Below are 6,995 nucleotides of genomic sequence, written 5' to 3'. Positions count from 1 at the left end.
CGTGGGGAGATGACCCTTGGGGAGCCAGCTCAGAACTAGATTATTATTTACTGTTTTCTGAAAGAGTCTGAAAATGAGTATCAATATTGGTGTCTATGTTAGTAATTTGACCAAGGTCACATATTTACCACATGGTAAAGTTGGAATTTGGCCTTTGGCAGCTTCTCTCCAGAGCTCTCTCTCTTGACAGCTATGTAACACTGAGTCACAACCATCTCAGAATCTCAAACTAGTTTGTCTGACAGCCCTCTCATCTATCTTGATTTGGGTCACTTTGTTGGCTTATCAGACAGAATTGAGCACTCATCATGGAAAGTGGCCTGCCAGCCTTGGATTTTCAGTGTCCCATGAACATTGTTAATGTGTGTGCATGTGTGTGCGTGTGAGTACATGAATATGTTTTAAAGAAGGAAAAGAGAACACATGTCAACCTGGAAAGTCCGTTAAGTACAATTCAGTTAAGGAGCATCTGGCTGGCCAAGTCAGTAAAGCATGCAACTCTTGATCACTGGATCATGAGTTCAAGCCCCGCATTGGGCATATAGATCATTTGAAAAACAAAAAAAAGTACAGGGGCATCTGGTTGGTCCAGTCAGTGGAGCATACAGCTATTGATCTCAGGGTTATAAGTTCGAACCTCACAGTGGGTATAGAGATTACTTAAAAATAAAAATTTTTTTTAAAAAAGTACAATTCAGTTAAGAGAGTTGCTACTGTATTTGTGAGGAAATATGTATTAGTTAGCTTTGGTGTGATAACAAACATCCCCCCAACACTAATCTCACTGATTTATGATAATACACATTTCTCATTCACAATACATGTTGATATCTATGAATTAGTGGTGGGGCTCTGCTTTGTGCTTTTTCTCATTCTGAGACCAACCTGAAGGATCTGTCCCTGTTTAAGACATGCCATTTTTATGACCAAGGGAAACAAGCAAGAGACAGGGATGAACTATCTAATGGCTCTTAAAGTTTCTGCTTGACTGTAGTATATATTACTCCTGCTCACATTTCATTGGCCAAAGCAAGTCATTGACAATGGGGTAGGAAAGTACACTCTAGTTTTGGGAAGACACTGCAGATTACACATATAATCCTCTTAGAGGGAAGAGAGTAGGTGGTTGGAATTGATAATTCAACTGCCTCCATATCTTAATATGTTAACTGTTGCTGCAGCAGAGTACAGGAATATTGCTGTTATTTTTCCATTCTTATATTTTCTATTTTTGCAGTATTTGTATGATTTTTGTAATTCAACATCTGTTCTACTAGGGTAAATTATAGTGTCCATTACTTGGCCTTTAGTATGTTGGAGACCTTTGCTGACTATGAAAGTCATACCATTTATCTTGCATCAATCAATCTGTTCACTTGATTTCTTTTCTTTTCTATTCTTTTAATGTTTATTTATTTTTGAGAAAGAAAGAGAGAGAGAGAGAGAGAGCACAAGTGGGGAAGCGGCAGAGAGAGCCAGAGACACAGAATCTGAGGCAGGCTCCAGGCTCTGAGCTGTCAGCACAGAGCCCGACATGGGGCTCAAACTCACTAACCTTGAGATTATGTCCTGAGCCCAAGTCGGACACTCAACTGCCTGAGCCACACAGGTGACCCACCCTTGATTTCTTTTTGAATAGAGCCCTGACTGCTTTGCTCCTACCTTTACTGCATTTATGATTGAACCTTGAACACTTACAAGCATTAATGAAAATATATGTCTGAAGGAAGCTGACATATACTATATATTCATAAAGACATCTTAAACCTGAATGCTGTTATTTATGTAGATAAAAAATTTCAATGCAATATCCTAAGAGCATCCTATTTTATTTCTAGTATTTTATTTTATAGTTCAACATTTGTTACAAAAGTAATAAATGTTCATTTTAGTAAATTATAAAAATACAAAAAGAACAGTGAGTAAAAATCACTAGCTATCTCACCATGCCAACATAACTAACATAACCATCACATAGCATTTTAGTAAATATGTTTTTAATTATATTTTTAATATATGTGAATATATTAAAAGGGATCATACTACGATTGACTAGTTTCACTTCTCAATATGATGTGATTAGTTGTCTAAGCCTTTAGATATTATCCTACATTATTAATGGCTGCACAATATCCCATCCTATGGAAGCAGTTTAACTACTTGTCTATGAATTATGAATAACTCTGTTATAGGGACACCTGGCTAGCTCAATCAGTTGACCGACCACCTTTGGCTCAAGTCATGATCTCACAGTTTCTGAGTTCAAGCCCCACATTGGGCTCTCTGCTGTCAGCATGGAGCCTGCTTGGGATCCTCTGTCCCCCTCTCCCTCTGCCCTTCTTCCGCTCATTTTCTCTCTACCTTTTTCTTAAAATAAATAAACTTTAAAAATTCGATTATAGGGGTGCCTGGGTGGCTTAGTTGGTTAAGCGTCCGACTTTCGCTTGGGTCATGATCTCGCCGTTTGTGGGTTCGAGCCCCGCATCGGGCTCTGTGCTGACTGCCAGCTCAGAGCCTGGAGCCTGCTTCAGTCTGTGACTCCCTCTCTCTCTGACCCTCCCCTGCTCGCGCTGTCTCTCTCTCTCTCCTAGAAATAAATAAAACATAAAAAATATATTTAAAAAAAATTTGATTATAAATGTCCTTATAAAGGAATAATTCAAACATCCACAAATAAAGTTTCCAAAGACCAGGTTTCTAGGATCAGAAATCCTGAAATAAATAGTTACATATAATTTTCAGTGCCTCAGTATTGAATTATAAGAAAAAAAATACTTAAAATCATTGTACTTTGACAAACAAAAAAATAAAAAAGGAGACAAACCAAAAAAATAGACTCTTAACTATAGAAAAAAAAGTGATGGTTACCAGAGGGGAGGTGGGTCTAGCTATGGGTAAAATAGATGAAGATGATTAAGAGGACACTTATCGTGACGAGCACTGAGTAACGTTCAGAATTGTTGAATTCTAAGCTAATATAACACTGTCTGTTAATTACACTGGAATTAAAATAAAATTTTAAAAAATCATTGTATTTTGGTGTCTAATATATGATTGCAGATTATCTGTGTTGTCAGTCTTTCTGCATTTCTCAATGCTCTAGAGAGATACCAAGCCATTACACAATTTTAAACCCGCACTTTCAGAAATAGTGAGCTAAATAATTCAGAACTACCCTCCTACTGAAGACAACTAAAATAATTCATATGAAATATAAAAAGCTTTTTCCTATAAACAGAAAAAAGCTAACAGGTAGCATGGAATCACCTTGCCAATTATTGGCAAGAGACAATAGCTCAGAAAAGGTGAAAATCCAGTGAGGAGACCTCAGCATTTGGGCCACTTTTGCAATCAGAAGAGGTGGCTAAAAAGCTGAGGGAGCTAAGGTCATGTAACTTGGAATCTAGGGCCTTGCAAGGGAGGAGCAATTCTGGAAAACCACCCCATGCTTAGAACGGTAATCCTGAATGGCTGTACCCCAGAAGAATAAACAGAAAGTAAACCAGCTCTCTCCCATACTTCAGCTCAGTGTCAAATACTCCAGGTGATTCAGAAAAATCTCAAGCATTGAAAATGCTTAAGGTGCTTCTGAACTGCTAATACCCCTACACATCTGCAAAAGTCCCTGAGAATCCTTTCTGTAGGGAGATGATATTATCCTAGTCTTAAAATTACCCCACTAGGGGCTCCTGGGTGGCTCAGTTGCTTAAGTGTCCGACTCTTGATTTCAATCAGGTCATGATTTCATGGTTGGCTGTGGGATCAAGCCTTGAGTTGGGCTCTGGCCTGATACTGCAGAGCCTACTTGGGATTCTCTCTCCCTCTTTCTGCCCCTCCCTTACTCTCTCTTTCAAAATAAATAAACACACTTAAAAAAAAATTTAAAAATTACCCCAGGGGCGCCTAGGTGGCTTAGTCAGTTAAGTGTCCAACTTTGGCTCAGGTCATGATTTCATGGTTCATGGGCTCGAGCCCTGGGTCGGGCTTTGTGCTGACAATTAGCTCAGAGCCTGGAGCCTGTTTCAGATTCTGTATCTCCCTCTCTCTCTGACCCTCCCCTGCTCATGCTGTCTCTCAGAAATAAATAAAACATTTAAAAAAATTACCGCAATAAAATTTTCAGTTACAATTTTCAGCACACAAACAAAGATAACTAGACACAGAAGGAGATAAAGTAAGAACAAGAACCAACATAAACAATAGATGATAAAATTTCCACAGACTATCCAGACAGGAGAATTATTAGACATAAGTGAGAAAAAAGCTATCTTAATATGATCATTAGAGTAAAAATTGAATTTTTGATACAAAGTTGGAAACTAAAAAACAAAAAACAGAAATTGGGGTGCCTGGCTGACTCAGTCAGTAGAGCATACAACTCTCGATCTTGGGGTTCTGAGTCTGAGCCAGTATGTTGGCTGGAGAGATTACTTAAAAATAAAATCTTTAAAAAATCCAACAACCAGAAATTGAAGTTTCAGAAGGTGAAAAACATAATAGCACAAATTAAATACTCAAGATATGGGTCTAAAAACAGATTAGATGAAGAAAATAGCTTTGAAGAATCCATTCAGAATTAGAAAACTCATATGTGTTCAGTCAGACCTTTACTTTCTTTTTTTAAAAATTTATTTATTTTGAGAGAGAGGGACAGAGCACAACTGGGGAAAGGGCAGAGAGAGAGGGAGACGCAGAATCGGAAGCAGGCTCCAGGCTCTGAGCTGTCAGCACAGAGCCCAACGCCCGGCTCAAACCCATTATCTGAGCTGAAGTTGGAGGCTTAACTGACTGAGCCACCCAGACACCACTAGACCTTTACTTTCTGTAGGTTATATTACAAATCATAGATTTGTTTAATACAATTTTTCAGCTGCTCATGGCCCCTCTGTCCCCCAAGATCTTGGCACCTTGCATCAGAGAGGACTTTTCCTCCTTGCCTACGGGGTTAGCATGCGCCATATTTGTTACAGTGCTTCTTATCAATTGCTACCAGTCTGGAAAGCCATACCCAGGCTCAGAAGCCACATATACCAGGGTAACCCCATCCTCTCCTAGACCTAACTGTGGTGGTCACTGCTTTTCTTCTTCATCGGAACCCAGACCTGCAGTGTTTTTGCTCCTAGCTTCACCCTATAATAGATACAACTTTCCTGGGGAAGGAATACATCCCTTCCCTTCGTCCCAGAGCTGCTCCTCTCTCTCTCAAAGCCAAAATCACTCCTTCTCTGGAATACAGCTCTTACCTGATCAGGGATCAGGGAAGCCTTATCCTGTAACTAAAGTCTTTTAAATCCAAAAAAAAAAAAAAAAAAGGAGGGGGGGCTTGTGGGTAAGGGAGGGAAAACGGATCAGGGAGCATGGGCTCCCAGGAGGGTTAGAATGGACTTGTAACAGTATAGCCTAACCCCCTCCACTTGCTCATGAGGAAACTGAGGCCCAGAGATGATGTGACATGTCCAAGGCCACACAGTATCACAGCCAGGACCAAGATAAGGGACTTCCCCCATCACCTACTCCTCACTAAGACCCAAATCAAAGCCTGCCTGTTTCCCTGCGTCTGTCAGATGTAGCACCTTCTGGGCTCCTGGCAGATGCCAGCGCGGTGAGGATAAAATGGATCAGACACGGTCCTATACCACAGTGGTATACCTGACTGAGGAACAAAAGTACAAACTAAGCAGGCACTACACTTGCAGGTACTTTACCTGTCTGGGTTCATTTATCCCTCACAACCCCGTGGCATGTAGTATTATCATTATTCTCATTTTATAGATAAACTGAGGCTAGGGAAGTTAAGTAACTCGCCTGTAGTCTCACAAGAGATAACGTGTGAAGCCGGGATTTGAATCTAAGCTGCATAAGCTAGAGATTTGTCGGGGCAGGTATGGGAGGGGGGAGGGGAGAAGGCGGTGGCTGAGCTGAGCCTTGGAAGTGCATTTTAATAGCCTGGGAAGGGAGAAAGAACAGCAGGCCAGGAGTAGAACGACGCGCGCCTCCAGCAGCTGCAGCAACAGGATCCCAAAGGCAGTGGGCGCACCTGTCTGCCGGTCCACTCCCATACTGACCCAAGTGGTGGACCCTACCCGAAGGCCCTACGGGGAAGGTGATCCACCTGTCAACTCCGGCAGTGAGACGCCCCCACCAGCAGGGGGTGGGGCGGAAGGGCCCCCGGCGAACACCATCAGTACAGCCAGCGGGCCGCTAGGTGGCACTGTGGCTCCTCAGACAGGGAACCGCGCCCCAGGGAGACTGGCCACAAAAAGGAGAGGGGGCACCATTCGGGCCCTCCTGCGCTGGGCACGGGACTTACAGAGAAGTACAAGAAACAGTTCCTGCTTTCGCAAACCCTTGGTGGGACAGACGGATACATGGGTAACTAATTAATTGTTCCAGTGATAGACATAATGAATTGCTCCCACAACCGGTTCCAGCTGTGGAGTGCCGGGAAGGAGGAGGCATTTGAGCCTTGATACAGGACTGGCCATTCTAGGACAGGACGGCTGTGATGGTGCTGGCTCCCAGGGCACAGTGCACAGATGTGGGGAAGGGAGGTTCGCAGAGTCCCAGTGAGGGGCGGCAGGTAGGGAGCTGGAGCCGGTGGGGGTGGGGGGACGGTGTGGGGGGAGCCCTCCATCAGCCACCTGCCTGCCGCAAGTGGGGAAGGGTGGGCATCTGTTCACAGGGCTTCAGCACCACCATGCTCGGGTGCTCTTTGTCTCCGTGAAGCACTTAGCTCAGGGACCCGGTGAGGCCCCTGGTGCTAGGATGACTAGAAAATGCCAGAAGCCCTGGCAGGCACAGAAGACAGTTGGCATGTTGTCAGCCTGCTGTGCCTTTCTGAGCTCAGCCTCCAGTCCTGGCACTGGTCCCAACTTGCTATGGGATCTGGGGCCACACACCGCAGTTCGTGGGGCTCAGTGACTGCATCTGTAAAAGGGGTCTTTCATGTGCACAAATATGTCGAAAAATAAAAAAGATTAATCAGAAAGCAGAGA

General features: G+C 43.1%; 1 pseudogene; it reads left to right on the top strand.

Moving 5' to 3' along the window:
• The first annotated feature begins 5,357 nt into the window (after positions 1–5,357).
• LOC144216985 (heat shock protein beta-1 pseudogene) overlaps positions 5,358–6,995 on the top strand; it is a 5,571-nt pseudogene continuing 3,933 nt past the window's right edge.

The sequence above is a fragment of the Crocuta crocuta genome, unplaced genomic scaffold, assembly GCF_008692635.1.
Source record: "Crocuta crocuta isolate KB4526 unplaced genomic scaffold, BGI_CrCroc_1.0 scaffold28, whole genome shotgun sequence".
NCBI classification, from domain to species: Eukaryota; Metazoa; Chordata; class Mammalia; order Carnivora; family Hyaenidae; genus Crocuta; species Crocuta crocuta.
The sequence above is the reverse complement of the archived record's forward strand: the minus strand, read 5'-3'. Positions and strand labels throughout refer to the sequence as shown.